This window comes from Oryctolagus cuniculus, chromosome X (assembly GCF_051225735.1).
Source record: "Oryctolagus cuniculus isolate XC-2025 breed Fujian yellow rabbit chromosome X, ASM5122573v1, whole genome shotgun sequence".
Taxonomy (NCBI): Eukaryota; Metazoa; Chordata; class Mammalia; order Lagomorpha; family Leporidae; genus Oryctolagus; species Oryctolagus cuniculus.
Window position 1 is genome coordinate 113,013,664 of NC_142888.1, and position 27,692 is coordinate 113,041,355.

Consider the following 27,692-nt stretch of genomic DNA (forward strand, 5'->3'; position numbering starts at 1 on the left):
GAACTGATGAATCATAAACAATGTGCAGTTCAACAAAAACGGGTTCTTGTAACAAGGAAGTCTAAACACACACACAAAAAAACAAGGAATAAGTTCCGCTGTTTACACGAAGTCTAAGAAATCACAGGTTATACATGATTACTTAAAAATTAGTAATTACAATAATAATCACAGTATTGGGAAATCCTAAAAAAAAAAAAAACACTAGTGCCCACCAAACACTAACCAGGATAGAGTCTTTCAACTGTTGTTTCCCAGAGCCCATAGCATTTCATCTGCCTCCGCATCATTCAACTGACCTTTGCCAGTCACACAACCTGACTGATTACCTTTGTAATTCAGCCAAGCATGCTTTCAGTAGTTCGGGCCATGTGGTGGTCTCCAACACCCCAGGGTCAGTGCTGAATGAATGTCAAAATATAATTTGCTTAGCAGAGTCATTGGCTGGAATCTTTTGGTAATGTTGAATAAATGGTGGCAATGGTTATCAAACAATTTTTTTTAATTTTTTTTTTTTTTTGGACAGGCAGAGTTAGACAGTGGGAGAGAGAGAGACAGAGAGAAAGGTCTTCCTTTTTCCATTGGTTCACCCCCCAAGTGGGATCTACGGCCGGCGCCTTGCACCGATACAAAGCCAGGAGCCAGGTGCTTCCTCCTGGTCTCCCATGTGGGTGCAGGGCCCAAGCACTTGAGCCATCCTCCACTGCCTTCCCGGGCCACAGCAGAGAGCTGGACTGGAAGAGGAACAACCGGGACAGAATCCAGTGCCCTGACAGGGACTAGAACCCGGTGTGCTAGCGCCGCAGGCAGAGGATTAGCCTAGTGAGCAGTGGCGCCGGCCAAACAATTTGTTTTTTAAAGGCAGACTTTACAGGGAGAGAAGGCAATGGAGATGGAGGAGAGAGAGAGAATCTTGTCCGCTGCTTCACTCTCCAAATGGCCCCAACGGCCAGGGCTGAGCCAGTCTGAAGCCAGGAGCTTCTTCCATGTCTCCCACATGGATGGCAGGGGCTCAAGGACCTGAATCATCTTCCGCTGCCTTCCCAGGCCCACCAGCAGGGAGCTGGATCAGAAGTGGAGCAGTGGGCACTTGAACAAGCACCCATATGGGATGCTGGCCTCACAGACTGCAGCCCCACTCCCTATGTCACAACTGCTATCAAACAATTCTGTTACATTATTGAAGACCTCCAATGAGAAAGCACTGGGATAAAAGACAGAGACTTGATGTCTCTGTAATATTACATACACACAGGACCTCACAACCCTCCCTGCACACAGACACCTGTGGCTGGAGCATTCACTGACCAAAGGATAGCCTGCATTGTTTGCACCGCGGGGCACGCTTCAAAACAAGGTAAATCTGACCCAAACAAGGAAAGTGCCAGAAGAATCTGCAAGCTTCCCAGCAGGAGTAGGCACCATGCCCTCAAGCCATATTCCCGAGGCTTTAGAAAACGCCATAAGTTTGGATAGGAGGAGCCACGATGTTTCCTTTCACGGATTCCCATTGGCTGTAGAAGCCCTGTATTGGGCAATCCTATTGGCTGCATGCTGTCAGGGGTGGGTCACACAAAGTCTCTTGGAAAGGCGGGGCAACGCGAGAAGCTCATGAAAGCTGCTGCAGAAACCTTGTGAAGGCTGTTCCGGCTCCACTTCAGAGGCTGAGGAGCCCAGGAAGCAAGTTCCTGAGGGCCTCTGTGACCTGAGGGGAAAGGAGGCCTCTGAGGCTGAAGAAGAGAAGCAGGAAGCAAGTTCCTGAGGCCGCTCTGACCCTCCGGGGAAAAGGAGGCCTCCTGCTTCCTCGGCTTCAGGCATTGCCCAGGCATCTTCTGGACCAGACCGCGCTGAGGCTGGTGAGAAGTGTTGCAACCTTCTTCTGCTGCAAGCATCACGAACCTTCTGCAGGACAGCCAGGGTCCCGTCCCTGCAAGGTACCTCTCTCTGTGTGTATTCTTGTCTCCCCCGCAAGGAACCTCCCTGTTTTGGTCGTCCTCCTGGGCTCTGGGTGCTAGACGGGTCAATAGTGGCCATTGCTCCCTTCTGTACATGTGTGTATACATGTGTGCTTGTGCGTGTACGTGTGCCAAGGGTGTCCGAGAGGCACCATAACCTGCCCGCGAGGCTGGCCGGCACTCTGGTCTCCATTTTGTATTTCTCCAATGTAACACAAAAGAACCTGGGTTGCAGTGCCTCAGACGTTCCCTCGTGCCTCCTGGTGTAGGTGCTCTTTTAGGTGTCCAGAAGTGAAATTTCCTCAATTGTGCGTGAATTTGTTTTGCGTCTCACACCGCAGAGTTTTTGGAGTCAACTAGTGGAGTCATACAGCTGGTTGGTTAGGAGACCAGCGGACCCCTTTGGCAGGCAAGCCACTGGAATCAAATAACAAAAGGTTACTTTTCAGTGGTCCTTGTAAACAACAGCAAAATAATCAGGTATGGTTTGTGGCCAGAGATACATCTCCAGATGTTTTTCAGTGCTTTGTATGAAGAGGTGAGAAGGAAACTAAAGATGCACTTCCTCACTATGTTGTGATGATAATAAGGTATATTATAATAGTGGAGGAAGCTTAAAGACTTCACATTCATCTAAGAAGATAACAACTACCTTCTGCAAGGCAGTCATTGATCTTAAAAGTTACATACAAGTATTAATTAATAGAGAACTCAGGGAGAGAGAGAGAAAGAGATCGAGATCTTCCATTCACTTCCTAAATGGCCACAATGGATGGATCTGGGCCGGTCTGAAACCAGGAGCCAGGAACTTCTTCCGGGTCTCCCATAGGGGTGCAGGGGCCCACGGACTTGGGCCGTCTTCTACTGCTTTCCCAGGCCATAGCAGAGAGCTGGATAAAAAGAGGAGCAGAGGGGACTCGAACCATCACCTGTATGGGATGCTGGCACTGCAGGCAGAGACTTAACCTACTATGCCACAGTGCCGGCCCCCAGAAGGACTTTTTTATATTGCATCTTTGCATCTGAACTTAAGTGATCTTGTTGACCTGTCTCATAGATGGAAACGGTTTGGAAAATCAAGAGCAAGTAGTGGCAAGTTCCTCTGGTGATTAATTCATTATGAATAACTCTGCACTTCAGTACTGATGAGACAGGGTGCTATTGAGAAGTGGGCAGAAAGGTACTGACAGTGTGGAAAAAAGTGAACCTTCTGAGGAGTTGAAATCCTTCCAAGAAAGATATAGTTTGAGGACAGTCTCTTACTCCAGTGGGTTTTCACACTTGCTGTTCTTGATTAACCCACCCACTCATATGTGACCTACACAGGGAGGGGATATAGTGTCAAATTTGAAGCCTCACTCCCTGGAACTGTAGGTGCTTCTGTTCTAATATCTGTAGTCATTTGTTTCTTTTTTAAAGTTTATTTTTTATTTATTTGAAAGGCAGAGTTACAGAGAGAGAGAGAGAGAGAGAGAGATATCAATCTTCCATCCAATGATTCACTCTCTAAATGGCTGTAACAGCCAGGGATGCACCAGGCCAAATCCAGGAGCCAGGAGCTTCATGCAGGTCTCCCACATGGGTTCAGGGGCCCAAAGACTTGGGCCATCTTCGGATGCTTTCCCAGTCACATTAGCAGGGAGCTGGATCAGAAGTGAAGCGGCCGGGACTTGAACCTGCAGACATAAGTGATGCCGGCGTTGCAGGCAGCCACTTAACTTGCTGTGCCACAACAATGTGAGCATTCTTCGTCTGTTTTCTTAGTATTTAATTGATGCAGATAACAGTGATACCTATATGATACGTATTTATGGACAAAAAAACAATAAGAATAAGGTAAAAACTGAAGAATAGACAGTAGTTATCTCTGGCTCATGAAATTAAAGATTATGAAGAATTGGTTTGTGTTTATCTGCTTTGGCACTTATTCCATAATTATTATGTCTTATTTGTGTAAAAAAGAAATTTTAATATAGAATATTTCACATCCTGATATCAAAACTATTTGTATACCTGTCTATCAGAGACTGATTAAAGCCTAAGGACTTCTCTTTTTTTACCTCTGTCTCCAATTTCAAGAGATATTTTTTCCAACTTTTACCTCATGGTTCTGGTTCATTGTTCTGGTTCTTGATTGACATGGTTTACCTGCCTGTGTGCCTAGTGCATGTGCATTTCTCCTCTCTGTCTCACAGCTCCTGCCCCTGCTGCTATTAAACAAGGACATTCTTTTTCTTATTTTCAACCCAGCATAAAAACTCACTTTCTCTATTCAATGCTTCTGTTTTCTCCCAATCTAAAATTTTCTGCCTCGGGATAAATTGCAAAATTCATTTTTCCATGTTTATAATTTTTATCACAACATGGTAGAACTAGATGCATTCCCAGTTCCCTTCTAATGTAATATTGAATTTTTAGAGCACAAGAACAGTACACATTTCATCACTGAACCTAATGCAATGAGTGCCTTAAACTTGGGTGTACAGTTAACATTGTCATATGTGTTTAGATAATACATGAAGCACAAGCATTATTTTAAATTCATCATCTATCAATTATGTTCTGCTTGTTGTGTGACATATATGGTCTAATGTGGAGAGTTATTTGTTGAAATATATTTCTTGAGCACCAATTATTTAATTACATACATTTCTTTTTTTAAAGATTTATTTACTTATTTGAAAGTCAGAGTTACACAGAGAAAGGAGAGGCAGAGAGAGAAAGAGAGAGAGAGAGAGAGAGTCTTCTATTTGCTGGTTCACTCCCCAGTTGGCTGCAATGGCCAAAGCTGTGCCAATCCGAAGCCAGGAGCCAGGAGCTTCTTCCAGGTTTCCCATGTGGGTACAGGGGCCCAAGGACTTGGGCCATCTTTTACTGCTTTCCCAGGCCATAGCAGAGAGCTAGATCAGAAGAGGAGCAGCCGGGACTTGAACCGGCACCCATATGGGATGCCAGCACCGCAGGTGGCAGCTTTACCTGCTACGCCACAGCATTGGCCCCTATATACATTTCTTTTGTCAGCTTGGTGCTATGTTTGAAGGAGATGTCAATTATACAGGTGGATTACATCTCTGATAATATTCATGACATTGAACGATCAGTCCTAGTAAGCAGCATTTTAACTGATTGTGTTACCACTGTAAGGAAAGATGTTGGCTACATTAATGCAAAAACTAAGTTCTCCCTAGGCACTGTTTCTGAAAGTATGATTTCCAATTCTAAAAAATTTAAAGTCAATTTTCTGACAGTATTTTAGCACTAGAACAACTGATAGCATTTAGTTAGTGGCTCCTGAAGAGTTGAGAAGGACGCATGAAATTGAAAATAATATACAATATGAGACTAGTTAGTTAGTATTAAAAAGATATTCCACAAGCTTCTGTTATCATTTGTGATGTGTGAATGCTGTGAGTAACGTCTGGATGTCTTTTGTTCACACAAATACTCAATTGCTAATCAAAAATTTCCAAATATATAGAAAGATAATATTTTCGACCAATACAAATGATTCAAAAGGTAAGTTTAGAGATAGCGTTGCAATTTCTTGCATGTGTGTATCCTATATCCACTGTTGATTTCTACTTGTAACTGGCAGATATGTTCCAATATTTTTACTGTACCCGAAGCTACATTTTGTTGATTCTTTTTAAGTCTAATGCAGTTGTCAGGTCCCTTGAGTATGAAAGGCAAGATTAGCTAAGCCCCAGCAATCACCCTGGTCCTTTATTTTTCATGAATGTCAAAGCAGGATTTTCACCTGAACTTTCTCTCAAGATATTCACTCCGTGCTTTGTTGAGAAGAGACTATGTGGGATAGGGCAGGGGACTGGAAATTTATATCCCTCCTAGCAGTCAACATTTCAGTAGTGCTTACCTGTAGCAGGCATCATTTGGTCTGAATATAGAAAGCTGTGCTCTCACCTCTGTGACTGACTGCATTTCCTGAAGAAGTTGTGAATGTGGAAAGTTGTGAAATTAATCCCGTGCAGCCCCAGAGCTTCTGTCTGTGTTGAACAGTTCTTCATACTTTTCCACTTGGCATTGCTAACGTAGTTCAGGAGAATCATTGTCTAAGGCATAATGATGTCCTTTCTGAATGAAAGGTTTACGAGGTGTTTGTTCAAATGCATGTTAAACCATATTTACACAGAACACAAACTTCTTAGCAATATTATAGTACTGACCAAAGTTATGAATTTTAAATGACCTCAGAAAAGAAATAATGGAATTTTTAAATTTTTATTTGATTTTTATTTAATTTTTAACAGATTCTAAGAACATAAGGATATTCCCTTCCTTCCTCCCTACCTCTCTCCCTCATCCTCTATCCCTATCACAAATATTCTTCTTTTTTTTTTTTTTTTTTTTGGACAGGCAGAGTGGGCAGTGAGAGAGACAGAGAGAAAGGTCTTCCTTTTGCTGTTGGTTCACCCTCCAATGGCTGCCGCGGCCGGCGCACCGCACTGATCCGAAGCCAGGAGCCAGGTGCTTCTCCTGGTCTCCCATGGGGTGCAGGGCCCAAGGACTTGGGCCATCCTCCACTGCACTCCCGGGCCACAGCAGAGAGCTGTCCTGGAAGAGGGGCAACCGGGACAGAATCTGGCGCCCGGACCGGGACTAGAACCTGGTGTGCCGGCGCCGCAAGGCAGAGGATTAGCCTAGTGAGCCGCGGCGCTGGCCTCACAAATATTCTTAAAAAGATAGTCCAGATGGCCGGCGCCGGCCTCACAAATATTCTTAAGAAGATAGTCCAGATGGCTGGCGCCGGCCTCACAAATATTCTTAAAAAGATAGTCCAGATGGCCGGCGCTGCGGCTCACTAGGCTAATCCTTCGCCTGCGGCGCTGGCACACCAGGTTCTAGTCCCGGTCCGGGCGCTAGATTCTGTCCCGGTTGCTCCTTTTCCAGGCCAGCTCTCTGCTGTGGCCCAGGAATGCAGTGGAGGATGGCCCAAGTGCTTGGGCCCTGCACTCGCATGGGAGACCATGAGAAGCACCTGACTCCTGGCTTAGGATCAGCGCGGTGTGCGGGCCGCAGCGCGCTGGCCGCAGCGGCCATTGGAGGGTGAACCAACAGCAAAAGGAAGACCTTTCTCTCTGTCTCTCTCTCTCACTGTCCACTCCGCCTGTCAAAAAAAAAAAAAAAAAAAAAGATATTCCAGAACAAAGGCCAGTGTTTTTGCTCAGAAAGCATGCAGAAATTCAAGAGATGCATGGAGAATTGCCTACCAACAAACTTTCACAGCACAGATCTTATTTCCTCATTTTCTTACTAAATCCATGTCTGTTTAGAATTTTTCAAAAGCAATATTTTAAATTGTTGCACTTGTTGGGGTCAGTGCACTATAATAAAGCTAAAAATAATAATATCTTCATTGTCACATTTGTGTCTTTAGCATTTAATGGAAAATAATATTTGCATGTATATTATTATCAAATTTTCACTTTTTCCCAGAAACCTTTTATTTAAGGTATACAAACTTTATGTATTTCATAAATTCAAATTTAGGAACATAGTGAACTGAAGCTTCTCCATGGCTCTTGTAGGTTTGGTGCCTTATCAGGGATATTTTTTAAAAGTTGAATATTCAGTCCAACTAGGCACCCCGAACATGAGGGCACACTCAGTGAAGCCTGTGAACTGTAAGCATGTCGATGAGGTAATTTGTTTGCATGTTGACTTGATCATGCTTTCTGTCATTCTTTGGTGATAATATGCAGCTTTCCACTACATCTTCTTGGATCTCTATAAACTGTGTTCTTTGCCAAATAGGAGCTTATGTTCCTTTTGAAAATGAAGGATTTCCAGTACTAAAATAAAGAGATGCTAATGTATACCTCATATGCAATTAATAACCTACATTATATAGTTCATATGACATTGGACTGCTGCTATAATGCTCTAATAATAACACAATGAGATACAATTGTGTGCAAGAGTATTGTTGGGATAGAGTGAATGTAGTATGCTGTAGCAGCTGACCTTGTAAAGCTAAGTGTGATGTCTGCTGTGGAGTTGGAAAATAAGTGGGAAATCTATGAAATGGTGTATATTGCACACAGGAAATAATAATGATAGCATAGTCTCTCCTCAGAAATTCTGAATTAGCTGTTTTGCCACAGGCATTTTTACACAGAATCCCTGGTGTTGACATGGTGCCAGCCAGGTTGGGAATTCCACTGGGGATTGAGAGAATCAGGGGATAGAGCCAGAGTGAGGAGGTGCACTCAAGATTGTACTGTGTTATGATTTTAATCATTTCCATCCTGTACAGGTCTGGATTAGCAGTGTACATGAAAGAAATGGGGTGATAGCTAATAGTGTCTTTTTCACCTTAGATTCCCTGGGTACATCCTGATGTATGCATGCAAGAAAACCAGAATGCTATCAGTGTGAACATAGTGGAGAGTTATCAGGGGTGCTATACTTGGAGAGCAGTTTCTATCTCCCCAGTGCAAGTGTTCTTTTTCCTGTCCATGCTTATTTCTAGGAACAGTAAAAGCCTGAAAACACTCAACTTGATCATCCTGAACAGTGTTTCATCTAAAACTTTTTTGATGCAACCAATTCAGATACTGGCTGATTCACCTGGGACCATGGATCCACTATAGGGCAGGGCATCAATTTAGCATTGATCCAAAGCTGGCAAGTTACAATAGGAAAGGAGTTATTGGAAATCCCCCACAATTGAGTTTGAATTTTTTTTTTTTTTTGCTTTCTGTGGCTTGTAGTGGATTGGGTAATGGCAGAGGCCTGTTTATACCCTGAAGTCACCTTCAGGGGCAAAGCAGTTTGCCTTCAGTTTGAGTCCCCTGATTGCTATGTGTTCACTTTGTTTTTCTCCGTAGCGCTTTTCATCTCATCATCAGCATAATTTGTTATATTGGTTGTTGACCTGGGTCCATCTTTCCTATGCAAATAGGTAAACTCCATAAAATGCGAGGATGTGTTTTTCTGTTTTTTTTTCTTTTATTCTCATTAGCCTATTATGAGCCACTTAGAATTTTGCCTGCCATAACTACTATCAGATGTAGAGTTATTAAATGCAGTAAGTGAGCAGTCTGACCAGCAATGATGTTTAGATGTGATTAACTGATCACTTGTTCGATAGAAATAAAATTTTTTATCAGTCCCTAAAGGCCTCCATTGCTTCTGTACCAACATAACAATCTCCAGAAGTGAGTGTTTATTCCGGCATTTAAGTTGCTGTTTAAGTTGTCTGTGTTTCACAACTGAGAAACATGGATATATTCCTGGCTGCAGTTCCTGACACCAGCTTCCTGACAGTGAAAAACCTGAGAGGCCAACAATAGGTTCATGCCACCCACATGGGACACCTGGCTTGAGTTTCAGGCTCCTAGTTTTGGCTGTAGTCATTTGGGGAGGAAATTAGGAGTCACGAACTCTGTCTCTGCCATGTTTCCCTCTCAGATGTTAAGCAGAGAAAGGTGCCAGAGAGTCTTACCTCTGTTCTTGGCCTCATGGCCTTTATTCTCTCAATGAGAGGCAAGGTTTCTTAAGAGGTTCATGTAAATGTGCATGAAGAAAACATATGCATGGATTTCAAACTTTGTGCACCTGAGAAGCCTTCAACACCTCTTGCATTTGACTTTTGAAGCACCCCCACAAGGCAAGGTGTGCTCATCTGTGTTTTCCCAGTTTTTAGTGATAAAGATAAAATATTTGAGTAATTAAAAATTGGAGAGCTATTTTCAAATGAGTTGAATTGTGCCCCCATAATATCTGCTCATGTGCCAACCCATGGTACCTGTGTATGGAATCTTTTTTTTTTTTTTTTTTTGGAGAGGCAGAGTGGACAGTGAGAGAGAGAGAGACAGAGAGAAAGGTTTTCCTTTTCTGTTGGTTCACCCCCCAATGGCCGCTGCGGCCGGCGCACCGCGCGGATCCAAAGGCAGGAGCCAGATGCTTCTCCTGGTCTCCCATGCGGGTGCAGGGCCCAAGGACTTGGGCCATCCTCCACTGCACTCCCGGGCCACAGCAGAGAGCTGGCCTGGAAGAGGGGCAACCGGGACAGAATCTGGCGCCCGGACCGGTACTAGAACCTGGTGTGCCAGCGCCGCAGGCCAAGGATTAGCCTGTTGAGCCGTGGCGCCGGCCTCTGTATGGAATCTTGTTAGGAAATAGGATCTTTGCAAGTACAGTGAACCTGAGATGGAGTCATACATGAAGGTGGTGAGCAGTGCTTCCTTGAGTGGAATTCTTATAAGGAGAGGGAAATCTGGACACACAGATACACAGGGAAATGCACCATGAGATGAAGGAGTCAGATATAGCAATGATGTATCTACAGATTTGGAATTCTGAGGATATGGGCAGTCCCCACACACCTGGAGAGAATAGTGCAGTGAACTCTCCCTCAGAGCTTTCCAGAAAGAACCAGCCGTGCTGACACATTGATTTTGAACCTGTCTCCTCCCAGGAAATCAGTTACTGTTGTTTTAAGGTACTCCAGTGTGGTCATCTCTGGGAGACTAACAGGGGAGAGATAGTCTCGGACTGTGGGAAATCATAGTCCCTAGGGTAATTCTGTGGGATTCTTGGGTATTGAACTAAATGGGGCTAGAGAGAGACACACACAAGAGCCTGGAGCTCACATCCTCAGTGAAAGTGAAACTGGGAGATTGCCGTGAGGTTGGTGCTGACTGTTGTGAAATCACTGAGAAAAATGCAATAATGTCTCATTGTACGGATTGAGTTACAGGCTCCTTCTTTCAGTCTGGCACACAGTGCTGGCTATTGCAGAAATTTGAGGGGGGCACTGTCGCATGGGATCTCTCTCTTTCTCTCTCTCTCTCCTCAAAAAAATTAAATTTAAAAATAAGCATAGATAATGTATAAAAGACCATATGATTGGTTTTTTTAAAGAAAGCTTTTATTTAATAAATATAAATTTCATAGGTACAACTTTGGAATATAGCGGATCTTCCCCCCATACCCACCCTCCCACCCCGACTCTCATCAAAACATCATATTGTAAATTAACTTATTTGTGAATTTAAGATATAAAATTTAAAAATTAAAGTAATTGTTAGGCCTAGACATTTAAAAATGAAAATGTAAGTAAGTTGGCTAAGTTGACATAAATTCAGATGTTACAGATGTAATTTACAGAGATAACACAAAAATATAGTGAAAGAATCAGCAAAGGAATTTAAATGAGAAAAAAGACTACATGGTTTTCACATTAAAGTGGAGAGTAACAGATATATAGAGGAGCACAAAAGGCATAGTATGTAGAGAAATTAGCAAAATTATGATGCAAATTTATCCCTATTGTAATTTACTGGCCTATATATTCCAATGAAAAGGTATACATTACCATCTTTTATAGCATATTTTGTTTATTATTTATTTGAGAGAGACATAGAGAAGAAGGAAGGAAGGAAAGAACTTCTCATCTACTGCTTCACTTCCTACATGACTGCAACCTCCAGGGCTGGGCCATGCTGAAGCCAGCAGACAGGAACTAAATCTAGATATGCCCTGTGGGTGGCTGGTACCCAATTAAATAATCCATTACTGTGCATTCCCAGGATGAGCATGTTGGTAGATGGAATGGAGATTGGAACTAAAACTTGAACCTAGAAATATGGAATTCAGGTGTCCCAAGTGATGGCTTAAGTTCTGGGACAAATGGACCCCATTTTTGACTCTTAAAAAATATATATATATAAAACATACCTATATTTATTAAAATTTCTATTAATTCTATTTCTTTGTTTGAAAGGGGTTGGGGGGAGAGATCTCCCATCTGTTGGTTAATTCCCAAAATGCCTGCAATAGACAAGATAGAACCTGGCCAAAGCCAGGAAACAGGGACTCCACCTGGATCTCCCACATGAGTGACAGAGATCCCAGCACTTGAGCCAGCACCTGCTGCTTCCCAGGGTGCACATTAACAGGAAATTGGTAACTTCTACATCCAACACTTGCTCCAGGGGTATGATTTTATTTATTTATTTATTTGAAAGTCAGAGTTACAGAGAGAGAGGGAGAGACAGAGAGAGACAGTGAGAGATCTTCCATCTGCTGGATCACTCCCCAGATGGCTGCAACAGTCAGGGCTGGGCCAGGCTGAAGCCAGGAGCCAGGAGCTTCTTCCAGGTCTCCTACATGGGTAGCAGGGGACCAAGCACTTGGGCCATCTTTCACTGCTTTCCCAGGCCATTAGTATGGAGCTGGATCAGAAGTGGAGCAGCCAGGACACAAACTGGCACCCATATTGGATGCTGGCATTGCAGGCTGCGGCTTTACCCACTACACCATAATTCTGGACCCAGAGGTAGATTTTTTAATGATTCCAGGTCACTTACACTGAATGCTCTTAACACATTTCAGTGTATATTACATAATTATTAACTATAGTCACCATGCTGTTCTATATATTCCCAAAGCTTATTCACTCCACAGAATGGAACATTTGTATTTTTCACTATCATCTGCCCACCTCCTCCACACCCTTACACCTGACAATCACTGCTCTACTCTCTGCTTTTATGTGTTTGACATCTTTGAGATTCCACTATCAGGACAGTCATGCAGTGACTCTTTCTGTGTCTGCATACTTTCAGTTGTGATAATGTCTTCTGACTGATCGGTGTTGTTGCCTGTGGCAGGGTTCCTTCATTTTAAAAGTTGAACAATATTTCCTGGCATAGTGCTATGGTTTGGATATGATTTGAATGTGTCTCCCAAGGGTTCGTGCATTGGATGCCTGGTCCTTAGAGTGGCAGTGTTAGGAGGTGGTGTGGCCCCTGACTCTCCTGAGAGAATTTGTTGTAACTGTTAGCAAGCCTGAGCCCTGGTTTGCCCTCTGGCTTCCTGGTTAGTAGTTTGATTACTCACTCCTGCCACATGCTGTGACCATTATGGCAATCATTGTTAGGCCTTCATCAGTGACTAAATCAATGGGATCATCTGATCATGGAATCTCAGCTTCCAAAATAGCACTTTCCTGCATAAGTATCCTGCTCTTCAGGTATTTTGCTCAGCAGTGAAAAATAAGCTGCTACTACATAAAGGGATTTCAGTTTAGATTTGTGTTTCCTTGATGATGAGTGGTAGCAAGCACTATGCCTAATGGTTATCTGTATGTCTTTGTAGGAGAAATGTCTATTCATAACCTTAACTATGGTTTTCATTTTACATTTAAGTGTTTAATCCATTTTGAATTGATATTTGAAGATTATGGGAGATGCAAGTTCAATTTTATTCTTCTCTACAATACCAAATTTCTGTTATATCCTTTATTGGAGGGGCCATTCTTGGCTTCCATGTCAAAGATGAGTCAACTGGGTATGCATGGGTTTATTTCTGGGCTCAATATTCTGTTCCATTGGTCTGCATATGTATCTTGATGCCATTATCAAACTGTTTTCATTATTTATTCTGAAGCTTTGTAACATACTATCAGGAAGTATGATGCATCCATTTTTCTTCTTTTTCAAGATAACTTGGTCTTGCCATTTTTCTCTATTGGTTTCTTCAACTTCATTAATTTTTGCTCTTTAATTCTTTCTTCACTAGTTTCCTATGATTTAAGCTTTATTTTAAAATCTCTTTTCTAATATATGCACTTGAAGATATACATGTCTTCTTAAACACTGCTTTGATACATCTCACAATTTGTGTAAGTTGTGTTTTCATTTAATATTTTAAGTGAAATGAAATATTTGAATTTCTTTTGAGTATGCTTCTTTAACTCATGTGTTATTTAGAAGCTTGTTGTTTATTCTCCATATGTTTGAGGATTTCCAGCTATCTTTCTATTTATGAGTTCTAGTCTAATCCTACTAAGAATACAGTTTATAATTTCACTAATTTTTTAAATTTGTAAAGATGAGATTTATGGCACAGAATATGTTGTTTATTTGTGAGTATCCTACATGAGCTTGGGAAGAATATACCTTCTGCTCTTGTTGTTGAAATAGCGCATAAATGTTGACAGCATCCAGTTGAATAATGATGCTCTTGAACTCAACTATGTCCTCAATGATTTTCTGTCCACTGTACTTCTTCATTATTGATAGAGGAGTTTTCAGGATTTCAACAACAATAGAGCATTTATCTAGTTCTCCTGCATTTCTATCATTCTTTCTTCACACAATTTCTTGGCCTATTGTTTCTTGTTCTGATACCTTCTTTTTCTGAAGTTAACATAGGTATCTTTACTTTCTTTTGACTAGTGTTTGGCACAATATATGTTTCTCATTCCCATTTATTTTTAACATAGTTACTGAGTTTTAATTCACCTAAAACACAATTCACCCTTTTAAATATAGAATTAAGTGATGTCTAGTACATTCACAAATATGTACCTCATGTATCATAGTCAATTTTAGAACATTTCATGACCTCAAAAATAAACGGTATATCCATTATGTAGTCACTGCTCTCTTCATTTGATTGGGTATCACTTGTTCAGGAAGAATCATTTGTCTCTTGCAGCTTTCAACATTCTCTCTTAGTCTCTATCTTTTGAGAATTTCAGTGTGCTGTGTTGAGTTTGTTTAACATTTATAATTTTTATGTGCTTTGAGTTTTTTGAATGTGCTGAATTATGACTTTAACTATTCTTGTATAATTTTTGGTCATTAATCTTTCAAATAATCCCCTTAGCTCCCTCTCTCTTCTCTTTCTGTGACTCCAGTTACGCATACGTTCATACATTTGAAGGTATCATACAAGTTTCTTAGGTTCTGTTCATTTTTCTGATTGTATTATTCCTATGCTACTCCTTAATTGGCCTAATTTCAAGTTCATTAATTCTTTATTCTTTCTGTTCAAATCTGTTGTTGAGCTCCTCTAGTACAATCTTCATTTCAGTTATTGTACTTTGCTGCTTTGGAATTTCTGTTTGATTCTTCTTTATAGTTTCTCTCTTTGTTGATATTTTTGATTTTGTGAGATATTTTTCTCCTAATTTTCTTTGATTTTTTTTCAATGTATAGTTAAGACAACTGATTTAAAGTCCCAGTATAGTATGTTCAATGTATGGTATTCTTGATGGATAGTTTCTACTTAATATCTTTTTATTTGCTGTGAATGAGCCATATATTTTTTGCTCGATATCATCCAGGAACATCTTCCACCTAGCCTCTTTTCTGCCCTGAGAGAATTCTGAGTTAGTCAAAACAAAGGCAAGCATCTTTCATCAGAAATATCCTTCAGAAGGATCACAAACATATCACATCAGAAGGACATGATGTCTTGAGAACAACATCCATGTGCCCCTTCTGCAATCGGGACCCTGCAAAAACCCTGACACTAATTACTCAGAGTTGGTACGAGCTTCTGTAGTTCAAAGCCCAGTCCCTCCCTAATACCAGCCTCACCTCAGACACCAGCTGCAAGTTTTGGACTCACCAGACCAGACTCATTTCTGACCAGCTGGCTCCAAATTTAGGAGATCTTACTATTCTCCCAGGTTTGGTAATTTGCAAGAAAATTCACAGAACTCAGCAAAGTGATATCCTTACAATGATAGTATTCTTAAAGTGAACAGGTTCATGTTAGATATAATCAAAGAGGGAGCCAGACATAGGAAGTTCTGGAAGGACCCCAAATATTCAGCTTCCATTGTTCTCAGTGACATATTACTTGCCCAGTTCAGTTATGTGTGATAACATTTATGATATTTCCAATCAGAGAAGTTTTCCTGAGCCTCATTCTCACTACATTACCATAACTGAATATGACTCCATCTCCATCTCCAACTCCCTGGACTTCAGGCTCATATCCTGCATCTCAAACCTTTAATAATTTGAAATATTGTTGGTTTTTCTAGTGTGTTCAGCTCACATCCAGAATCATCTCAGTGCTATATAATCAGGTGTGTTAGAGGATGAACATTATTAATTTCAAAAACACTCCTATCATGCAGGAAATCATAAGAGCGTTAACTTCCCAGAAAATGTGAAGAAATACCAGCCAAATTCTTTATTACACAGTCTTACATAGGAAATTTATACTGTTCCTTTAAGACCACCATTGAATGTTTAGCGAAGAAGTTAGGCCTGCCTAGCCCTCCTTTCCCCAGCTTGGACAGCCAGCAAGCCATATGGAGTACCCAATTCAAGTCCTGGCATCTCCACTCCAGCTTCCTCCTAGTTGTGCATTTTGGGAGGCAGCAAATAATGGCTCAAGTATTTGCCCCACTGCCACCCATGCGGGAGACCCAGATGTACTTTCCAGTTGCTGACTTTGTCTTGGCCTAGTCGTTACTGTTGAGAGCTTTTGAAGAGTGAACCAAAAGATGGAAGTTCTCATTCATTCATTCATTCTCTCTCTCTCTCTCTCTCTCCCCCGGCTCTCTCCCTCTCTGTCTCTCACCTTCCCTTCTCCCTCTACCTCTCCCTCCCTCCCTTCCTCCTCTCTGTCTCCTTCATCTTTTCTCTCTTTAAAATAAGTAAGCAAGTTTTAACCACCACCACTGAGCCAGAGACAGAGGCAGAAGGGTAAAGTATGTTGCATAGAAATAAGTTTGCCTTAACTGGCCTCCATACTTAGGAAATAAAATTTGGCCCACCAAAGCCTCCATACATAGTATACTGTAACCTAGCTTGAGATGAAAACACACTGAAACATAACTTTAGAGTTATGTTGTAACCAAGCAACTGTTTCAGCCAATCACAGCCTTTGATCTTCAGCCAATCACTTGCTTCCAACTATTCATACCATGTTCATATAAGGCATAGGCCAACATCAGCCAATCAGGTTATTTCTGTATGTCACTTCCTTTTCTTGGGCTATAAATACATCCTGTACCTTTGGTGGCAGAGCATTCTGAGCCATCTGTTGTCTTGAATTCTGCCAGGTTCTAGAATGTTCCTTATGCTCAAGGGAAATTTGTTCAGTGGAAGTCTCTGCAGTTTTAACAGTTATAGCAGAGTTGACAGAATCCAAAGTAGAGTTTCCAGGTGCCCCATAAGTAGCGAGGGACCACTCAGCAAACCCACAGGACCCCTTGAAGCCCAGTGATCGCTCCCAGCACCTGAAGGTTATTGGGTAAGTCTCTGATTCAAAGCTCCACTCGGTTTTTGTTCTGAACTCTCTCTGCTTATTTTAACAGCCATTGTTATTCCTTTCATTTTCTTTATTTATTTATTTGAAAGTCAGAGTCACAGAGAGGCGGTTCACGCCCTAAATGGCCGCAATGGCGGGAGCTGCACCGAGCTGAAGCCAGGAGCCAGGAGCTTCTTCCAAGTCTCCCACACTGGTGCAGGGGCCCAAAGACTTGGGCCATCTTCCACTGCTTTCCTAGGCCATAGCAGAGAGCTGGATCAGAAGTGGAGCCGCCAGGACTTGAATCAGTGCCCATACGGGATGCTGGCACCACAGGCCATGGCTTTACTACCACGCCACAGTGCCAGCCCCAGTATTCCTTTCATTTTCATTTCCCTACCTTACTTACATTTAGTTAAAAGAACTCAGTCTCATTGATTCAGACAGAATTTGAACTGGATTCAGAGTTAGATTGGATTTGACAACTGAATTGGATCAAGAGCTTAGGGTGGGTAATGCTGATTTTTTCCCCCTTTTGGCTTTTGAAACCAGGGATTTGTGTTGTGAGTGGGTTTACAAGGCTGACAAATCACTGACTGAACTGAATCCAGGGTCAGATCCAACCATCAATGAGTTGCGGGGCCTGCCCCGTGGCTCACTTGGTTAATCCTCCGCCTGCGGCACTGGCATCCCATATGGGCGCCGGGTTCTAGTCCCGGCTGCTCCTCTTCCAGTCCAGCTCTCTGCTGTGGCCCGGGAGGGCAGTGGAAGATGGCCCGGGTCCCTGGGCCCCTGCACCCGCATGGGAGACCACGAAGAAATACCTAGCTCCTGGCTTCGGATCAGCATAGCTCCAGGGTGAACCAACGGAAGGAAGACCTTTCTCTCTGTCTCTCTCTCACGGAAGGAAGACCTTTCTCTCTGTCTCTCTCTCTCACTGTCTAACATCAGTGAGTCGGATTTAATTAAAGCAGGCCTCAGTCTGATTGGGTTGGATCATCTGGGTCAGACAGAACTGGACTGGGTTCGGTAGATAGCTAAGGTTAATTGATTGGTCTGTTAGATAATCTTGCAAGTAAAAGAAGAACCAGTTTTAGACAGCTGAGCTTATTTGGAAACACCATAGAACTTCCTGAGCTAAAAATTCAAGGAGGAGCACATCCTGCAGGAACTGACAACGTATCAATTTATAGCCTGCAACTAAGCTCAGGAGTTTAAAACTAACCCAGCTGGTTTAAAAGGACTAGCAACAGCAGCCAAACTGGTGGAGGTTGTATCTTAGTTTTCAGGAGTGATCTTTTCTTGTAGGTTCCATATGCTATGGAAAGTCTTTTGATTTCCAATAAAATTCAGCGTCTTTTAGTAAGTAGACGACTATGAAATTCTTTCATCTTATTCTAATCTCCATTTAAAATACGGCAGCTAGTTCTCAAAACCACCCCTTTACCTCCAGACTTCTGCAGTGCTAGCAGCCTCCCAACTAGTGGCCCTGGGCCCGCAGCTCAGCCAATGACCATGGGCTCCATGTCCAACCAGACGTTTCTGGTGGCTGTGCCAAGGTGGTGGCGAAGGCACCGGAGAAGGAGCCAGAGGACATGGCCCCAGGTAGATTAGCTACAGATGCTGTCTGGGGCTAGCAGTTGTTCAATGCGCACACGGGTATCAGCTTCCTACCCACAACCGAGTTGAGCTGGGGTGGATGTCTGTGCCCCAGAGTAAGCTGCACATGGAGGGCTTCTGGAGTTTGAAGGAGGGTGAACTGTTGTGCCCAGATCGTCGGATCCCCAAACACTGCCAGAGACTTTAACACACCGAAATGCAAGAGCAAGGTTTATTTCAAAAGTGCAAGCTGCAGCAGGGACCGCGTGTACTCAACCGTGCAGCGGAGGGCAGAGGAAGGCCCCAGCCGTGCTTGGGAGCCTCTTTTAAAGCCAGGTTACGTCATGGGGGGGGCGGGGTAACAGTGGATTGGCTGGGGTCACCTCTGCTACTTCCTGATGGAACTCGGTTGTTCCTGATTGGGTCAGACCCAGGGGATTTCCTTATATGGTGAACGCTAGCGAGCTGTTCCGTTGTAACTTTCGGTTTCTCCCCAGAGTGACGCTGCTTTTACGGGAAGTCAGGCCTGCCTCTCCGAATGGAGGCACTTTTTTGAAACATAGTTACTCTGGCCCTTCATAAGCATGGTTGAAGCAGTGGAGTTTGCCTTCAAGAAGTCCACCAAGGGCTTGGAATCCATCCCTGTCAGAAGGCCTAGTGTGGTTTTCTGTATTGGGAGTCAGAGGTGGTCAAAGAGGAAATGAAAAGAGACAGGTGCAGTGGAGGTCTAGACCATCGTACCCAGGAATGCAAGCTGCCGCCCCAGGCCCAGAATGCCACTTCTGCCAGAGCATGAGCATATGGTCACCTCGCGCCCCCTTAAGGCCCAGCAGGTCCCCAGCTCCCAGGGAAAGCTAGCCTGCTTCCAAGAGAGTGAAGAAGAGATCCACAGCATTTCCCTGCTCCCTGAGACCCAGAATTGAGCCACAGAGTGGGGGCTGTTCTTTTGCTAGTTCATCACCTGCAGAATGTAGAAAATGGGAAGAGGGTAGTTTGGGGACAGCTGGCACTACCATGTAGCTCAGTCTGGGGTTCACAGTATCACCTCCTTTTTCCCTTTTGCTGGCAGGAAAGAAGTGAAGCAAAGGAATTCAAACCATTCTCTATCCAAATGCAAATGAGTGATTAGGGAGGGCCATCACCCTATAATCTGCATTCTTTTCCTGAGGGACCATATTCAAAAGATCCAGCTTTGCAAAGTAGCTTGGATGGAAAAGTTGTTTTCCTTCAAGAAATGGTATGGAATAATACTTCCCTTGCCAGGGTGAAAGGACTGGTTGTAGCACCAGATTACTGGACCCAACTCACAAGCCACTGCATTCTATGGGAGGGAATCTGTCTGGAGTAAAGCAGGGTTTTCTACATTATGTTTCCTCATCACCTATCCTGGGATAGGAGGGCTCTGGGAACTATCTAAAGCAATGGAACAGCTGTAGACCTGCTGCTCTTAAGCTCATTTCCACCCTATTCTGGACCAGTGTGATTTTATTATTTGATCCCATGGATAACTGCACCTTGAGTCCCCTTTTTTCCAGGATGCTAGCTGCACTGTGTGCAAATGATGTCTCTTTTGTATTTTAACATTTTTTATAATATAAATATTCTGGTTTTGCATTTTTGTATCTTTTAATTTAAGGCCCTCATCCCTGCACTGTCTTCTCTGGTACATAAGCAGTCTTGTGGATGAGTCAGCAGCAGCTCCAGGGCTGCACAGCAGTTATGCTTTTTGTTTTTATCACCAGGAGAGCAATGATTTGGCATCGTGCAACCTATTGAATTACCTCATTTTGCCAATTAGAGGTGGCTTTTTTGAAATCCCATCCACCTTGAAAAGACTTCATGGGATACAAGGTTTTAATTGGATTGCCCCATGAATTGATCTGCTCCTGGGAGATTGAAAATTAGTCTAAACAGGAAACAGTGTTGCAGAGAAGTTAAGATAGGCTAAGCCATGTGAAAGGCCCCGAAACGAAGCCATCATTAGGGTTGCCTAATCCTAGGACACGGTCTTTTGCTTCACATAACAGATCCATCCTTCATCAGATTGCATTACACACAACAGGTTGTGTATGTGTGCACACGTACATGTGTGTGAAAAATGTGGGTTGATAAGGACAAGTTTGAAGTTCAATACACCCGTACCCATCATGTGCCATCCAGGGATAAAATCATGAAGCAGGACTAAAATTCCTAACTTTTCCAATTCTTGGCTTCCAGAGAGACCCATAAGTGAGGACCTTGGTGGTGTCCAGAGCCAGTGTCCTGCCCTGTGACAGTAGCGATTACTATAGTTGTGCTAACCAAAGGGAAAAAAAGTGGGTTTTGTTCACATGCTGAGAGAGCACCATAAACTTACCTCACTGTGTTGAAACAGGACGAATGCAATAGAACACATCAGGTGATGTGTATCTAATCCTGGGCTGATGTCTACCCTGAATGCTGTCCCCCTTAGTTATTGTATTTGTCTGGGCTTTGTAGGACTTCACTGTGTCTCTGAGTTGGTGATTGCTATGTGTCCTAGTTTGTATAAATATAATGTGTTGGTCTTTCTCCACCTTAAAAAAAGAGCACTGGCTGTAGAGCCAGAATGCATGGCTTTGAAACACGGCTGTCAAACCAATGATTAAGAATATTATACTCTTATAGTTTTTTTTAAAAAATTATTTTATTTATTTGAAAGACATAGTGACAAAGAGGTAGAGCCAGAGAGGGAGAGAGAGGTCTTCTATCTGATGATTCACTCCCCAGATGACTGCAACGGCCAGAGCTTAGCTAATCTGAAGCCAGGAGTGTCTTCCAGGTCTCCCACACAGGTACAGGGGCCCAAAGACTTGGGCCATCTTCCACTGCTTTTTCAGGCCATAGCAGAGAGCTGGATTGGAAATGGAGCAGCTGGGACTTGAACCAGCACACATGTGGGATGCCGGCACTGCAGGCTGGGGCTTTAACCCACTGTGCCACAGCTCCAGCTCCACTGTTATAGTTTTAATGATCTGTGATTACTTTAAAACTTAATGTATATAGGTGAAATACTTATTTTTCTGTTCAATTATTTCTTATAGCCATTGGCTATATTTCCACTAAATTAGGGTCTTTTTGCTTTTACTTGTGAAACTTATTTTTTTTAAAAAAAGATTTATTTATTTATTTGAAAATCAGATTTACACAGAGAGAAAGAGAGGGAGAGAGGTCTTCCATCTGGTGGCTCACTTCCCAATGGGCCGCAATGGCCAGAGTTTTGCCGATCCAGAGCCAGGAGCTTCCTCTGGGTCTTCCCACGCGGGTGCAGGGGAGCAGGCCACGGCAGAGAGATGGATCAGAATTGGAGCATCCAGGACTTGAACCGGCACCCATATTGGATGCCAGCACTGCAGGTGGCAGTTTTACTCGCTATGCCACAGCGCTGGCCCCAACTTGTTAAACTTCTTATTTAGGGAAGGTATTAAGCCTTTTTACTGTAATGTAAATTTAAAATATGTGACTTCAAAAACTAAAAACAAGGAAAAGGAATCTCATGTTCTTGTACCTGGCTTGGTTGACTCACCTGAGCACACCAGGATCATCAAAAGTGGCCGTGCTTCAGGCATAGCTGACCAGATTATGATTCTTTGGAGTCGCAGGCAGCACTCAGGATGCCCAGCAGTCCAGTGAGAACTAGAGCTAAGCTCATGCGTAGCTGCAAAGGTAGTTGGCCTGCCTCTCTGAGAATCCAGCTCATGCTGGGTTACCCCTGCTGAGGTTTGCAACAGCAGATACAGGCAGAACTTTCAGTGGGGACATGCATGGAATGTCCTATCTTGACTTAACACAAGCAATTGTGTAGCCAAGCACCTGACCATCTACTGATACCATTAGGATCATGAGAGGTTGACCTTGTCCCAAGATATCCTCATTGGAAAATAGGTAGCATGGAAAAATCCCACTGGCGAGGTAAACTTTCAATGTAATGAACATTGGCTTATGGAGATAGTTTCAAACATGTTGGCTGAGGTGACCACAATAATAAGTGCTAAAGCCACTAGAGCCCTGCCTGCATGCCAGTCACTGCTCTGGGTGCTGTACTAGTATCATTTTACAGAATCCTCACAAACACACAAGGAAGGACGTGTGGTTTGGATGCCTGCTTTATAAAAGGGGAACCTGAGGGGACTTGTTATGAGGACTTGCCCAGAGTCACCCAGATATGGCACTAGAAATCAGTCCACTTGTTTCTTGAGCCATGTTCCTAATCACTTTCTGTATAACAATGTTTTATTAATTTGAACAAATGGAATTCCCCACCTTGCCCATTATATAGCAGGGCTAGAGTTAATCAGTTCAGCTACTTTCCTGATGGCAAGTGACGATGCTGCATTTTGTTCAGGTGTGTGAGTGTTTTATTCCCAGAACACAGGGAATAACTGAGCAGTTACAGGTATGTAAGGGGCAGCAATTGGTCTGGAAGAGAGGATGAAAAGAGAGAGGGAAAGTTCCCTTTCCCCTCCTCCAAGACTCTTTCCTTGAGTGCCAGAATTTGATTGGTTTAGCAGCAAGAGGATCCATGATGACTCATAATGGATCTCAGAACCTTAGCACCATACACTATGGCAGGACTTGAACATTGGCCACTGCCTCATGGTTACTCCTAGTTCAGGGGTGAATACGGTGAGCGAGGGGCAGGTATTATCCAGCTTTGGGAACCATCTCCATATCTTTTCCCTGCATCCTCAGCTATCTTCTCAGAGCTCTTCCCAGGATTGTATGAAATCTCTGTACTAAATCTTTGCCTGTGAAAGAGTCACCAAAATGTACTAACAGTGTTTCTTGGCTTTGTGTAGGTGTGCTGGGCAGTGGTCAGTGATTCTGGATACAAAGTCCAATCCCCAGTGACAGCTGACAGGAAACTCAGTCCCAGGTAGGATTTTCTATTCTTCCTCATTCCCTGGACTCATCCTTAACTATGACTCTTCACTATTCTTTTGATAACGCACAGTTCAAGTAAATGAGTTGTTTAGTTGCAGAAAAGTGTGATTGCTCGCATTATCCTTCTCAGCCCAGGTTACCTTCACAGTGTCTGATGTTCAACATATACACTGTCAGTGTTTGTGTGTGCCCCATGTATGTATTGTGTAGAGTCAGGACATGGAGCACTATGGGATATCAGAAGGCGGCTGCTGTGCACAGGGCTTTGTGTTTTTACAGCGCTCTTCTCCTGAAGAAGTAAAGGACTACTATAAGGAGATGTGGCTATCCCCACACTGGCTGCCTCACCCAGCCTCAAGTAACACCTGAGGTGATTGAGCAGTTTCCTGTATGGGGACCTAGATTACACAGCCAGTCTGTATGGCAGGGAATGCTAAGTCCTACAGGTTTCCTCCTGTCACCCAGAACCATGTACAGGCATTGTTGCGGGATTAGGTGTCCAAGACAGCTGACAAAAAGTAAGTTTTGTTTCCTTGCCTTCTTTGGAGTCCAGATGAAGCATCCTGAGGGAGTGCAAGGCTGGGGCTCTGAGGCCAAAGTAATTGGGTTCATGCCCTGCTTCTGCCACAGACTAGCTATGTAACCTTGGGCCACTTCCCAAACTTTCCTGTTTAGTCCCCTCCTCCTTGATCTTTTATGAGGTGCAATGAGCTATTGTGTGTAAAGCCCTTGGAGAAGGACCTGGCAGGCAGGCAGCCCTTGTGTGTGTGGTGGGGGAGGGCATTACTGGTGGTGTTCTTGTAATTACGGTAATACTGATGAATCAGGGGAGGTCAAGGGAGGTTCTGGAATGGAGAATGTATGTCATCACCTAATTTTCTCCTCCCTAGTGAAAGCCTTTTAAAGTCACAGACAGGTTCTAGACTATCTTCCCTGACTCCATCTGCTCTCTTGCACTGAACTCCATGGACAGTTCACTGTTTTTGTTGGGTTAGGTTTTGGGTGCCTTCCCCCGAACCAGGCTCCTCTTTGTTTATCAATGCTAGTGATCATAGCCAGCGCCACGGCTCAGTAGGCTAATCCTCCGCCTTGCGGCGCCGGCACACCAGTTCTAGTCCCGGTCCGGGCGCCAGATTCTGTCCCGGTTGCCCCTCTTCCAGGCCAGCTCTCTGCTGTGGCCAGGGAGTGCAGTGGAGGATGGACCAAGTGCTTGGGCCCTGCACCCCATGGGAGACCAGGATAAGTAACTGGCTCCTGCCATCGGATCAGTGTGGTGTGCGGGCTGCAGCGGCCATTGGAGGGTGAACCAACGGCAAAAGGAAGACCTTTCTCTCTGTCTCTCTCACTGTCCACTCTGCCTGTCAAAAAAAAAAAAAAAAAGAAAGAAATGCTAGCAATCATTAAAGTTGAAAAAAAAAATACTATGGCTCACCCTATCTTGATTTATCTTTCCAAGTCTCAAATCTATGACTCCAAAGAACCTTCTTGCATTTAAACACCATTGACAGAATTGGGTTGCACATATTTCCCATGCATATTGTGAACATACACACAAAAAATGGTGTAAATGGATATGCAACTGAGAGGCCCTCTCCCACATCCTTTCTTGACCCTTCATCTACATGCCTACATGAGAAGAACTGTCATTTATCATAATGCTGTAAATTCTTAGGGAGCTGGTTTTCTGCATTTTCTTGTACTTATATAATGGCCGATTTTCTTCTTAAATTGTAATTTTTGAAGATCCTTTCCAGTCTTTACCTAGAGAATACCCCCATCCTTTTCAGTAGCTGCATTTTGTGGCATATTATTAATATAATGCAATTTATTAACAGGATCAGCTTCGAAAATTTTCCAGTTTTCCTTTGCAAATCAAGTCAATCACCTACATATTTGACTAAAGGTAAGGTAGATACAATTTAAACATACCAAATAAGATTTTGTATTATTCTCTAGGAATAAATAGGAGAGAAATAATGTATCCAATTCACTCTAGCTACCAAACATATGTGAACATAATTTTAAAAATAGTGTAATATACATGAAACATTTTTATGAGCTTGTTTGCCACTAAAATTCCATTTTTTTGAAAAAGGAAAATTACTATGTCAATTCTCCCCTAAATTAAGCTATTAATTCAGTGTGTTGGCATTCATGAACTTCAACAGGATTTGTCCATGAAACAAAATGAGTTGCTTGCTCATTCAAAATGAAGAGGGGTGGGTATTATGGCACAGCAGGATTAAAGCTACCTCTTGGGACACCCACATCTCATAAAGGAGTGCTGGCTGGTTTGAGTCCCAGCTGCTTCAATTCCAATCCACTTCCATGTTAATGTACCTGGCAAGCAGAGGGTGACTGCTCAAATACTTATATTCCTGCCACCCCCATGGGATATCCAGATGGAATTCCACACTCCTGGCTTCGGCCTGTCCCAAGCTTGACTGTTACAGGCATTTGGGGAATGAATCAGCAGGTAGAAGATCTCTTTCTATTTCTGTCTCTCCCTTTATCTCTGTCATTCTGCCTTTCAAACCAATATTATTAAGTCTTTAAAAATAAAAGGAAGATAATGCATAATGGGTATAAACTTGATGAGGAGCTTAACCTACAAGATATGACAACCTACATGATAAATTTAGACATTAAAAATTAACAGAAAATGCATCATTAGAAGAACAAAATAGAGTGTAGACATAGACTCATGGTTGACATTTTAAATCAGGTGATGCCTCAAAGCAATTTCTTTTTTTTTTTTTTTTTTTTTTTTTTGACAGGCAGAGTGGACAGTGAGAGAGAGAGAGACAGAGAAAGGTCTTCCTTTGCCGTTGGTTCACCCTCCAATGGCCGCTGCGGCCGGCGCACTGCGCTGATCCGAAGGCAGGAGCCAGGTGCTTATCCTGGTCTCCCATGGGGTGCAGGGCCCAAGTACTTGGGCCATCCTCCACTGTACTCCTGGGCCACAGCAGAGAGCTGGCCTAGAAGAGGGGCAACCGGGACAGAATCCGGTGCCCCGACTGGGACTAGAACCCAGTGTGCCAGCGCCGCAAGGTGGAGGATTAGCCTATTGAGCCGCGGCACCGGCCCTCAAAGCGATTTCTTATAACTATTGTAGGTCCCCATTACATGATGGATATACACTACAACACTGTCAGTAGATACCTGAAAACACTGCATGAGGGAACTGTGAAAAGTCCATGGAAAATGGAATTAAAAGATGTCTATTTTGGTGCAAATTTTTTTTTGAATACAAGTTCAAAAAGTTCATGGAAGATGCAGATTGTGAAGACTCTATGCCTGGACATCAAAAATTCTGGGGACCAAAATCAATTTGTCTATTAATTCCATTTTCTATGAACTTTCCAATTTTGCTTTGTATATATACACTATGATTTTTCCTATGTGCTCTGCAGTGTTGCCACATGGTACCAGAGTTCATTTGTCTTTCCTTACTTTATACCTCCTTTGCATCCTTACTCTTGTGCTCTGGGGTCAATATTAAGTAAAATAAAGGTTACTTGGATACAAGTACTGAGGTAGTGCCACAGGATGATACAGGACAGTTTGAGATTTCATCATTGCACTCGGTAAAGTGTCTAATTTAGAATTCATAAATTGTGTATTTATGGAATTTTTCCACTTAAAATTTGCAGACTGCAGGTGACTGCACATCATTGAAACCATTTAAAGTGAAGTTGTGGATAAGGGGGGATTACTGTACTGCAGGTAGCAAGAGTGTGGTATGGGTGTATTTGTGTGTGTGGCAAGGAGATAGCAAAAAAAAGAAGAGGTCTCTGGATCTGTTTGGTGATGTGCATCATCTTTCTTTACCAGGCTTTGCCAGCTGGGCTGTCTTGCTGAGGCCGTGTGTAGAGTCAAGCAACTATGGAAAACGAACATTCAAAAGCCAGTCCCAGTGTGCCCACTTCAAAGAGAAAGGCAGATGAATATTTAAATCCCAACATGGCCACCAAAAATATGCTGAGCTTTTTACTTGGTAGACAGCTAGGGAGGCACCGAAATGAAGCTGATCTCTCAAAGTGGCTGTGGATGCTGACACGAGCAACACCGGGTTGGAGTTGGCCTTTGCCAAAAAATCATGTGACACACATGCTTATGCCTGCCCAGAAAAATGGAAAACCCAAAAAAATAGTTTAGAATAAAACTCCCTCCTTGTTCCAGCTATTCAAATAGAAGCTGCATTTTCATGCC

The 27,692-nt window shown here is 43.1% G+C and overlaps 1 long non-coding RNA gene across 2 annotated transcripts; it reads left to right on the forward strand.

Annotated features, from left to right (window-relative positions):
* Positions 1-1,555: 1,555 nt before the first annotated feature.
* LOC149119730 (uncharacterized) lies at positions 1,556-27,692 on the forward strand. Of its 2 annotated transcripts, none has more exons than XR_016227959.1 (4): positions 1,556-1,934; positions 23,396-23,472; positions 25,316-25,383; positions 27,315-27,692. It is a non-coding gene; the product is annotated as an uncharacterized LOC149119730 (long non-coding RNA). The 2 variants fall into 2 exon arrangements; XR_016227960.1 differs by lacking the exon at positions 1,556-1,934 and adding an exon at positions 16,718-16,982.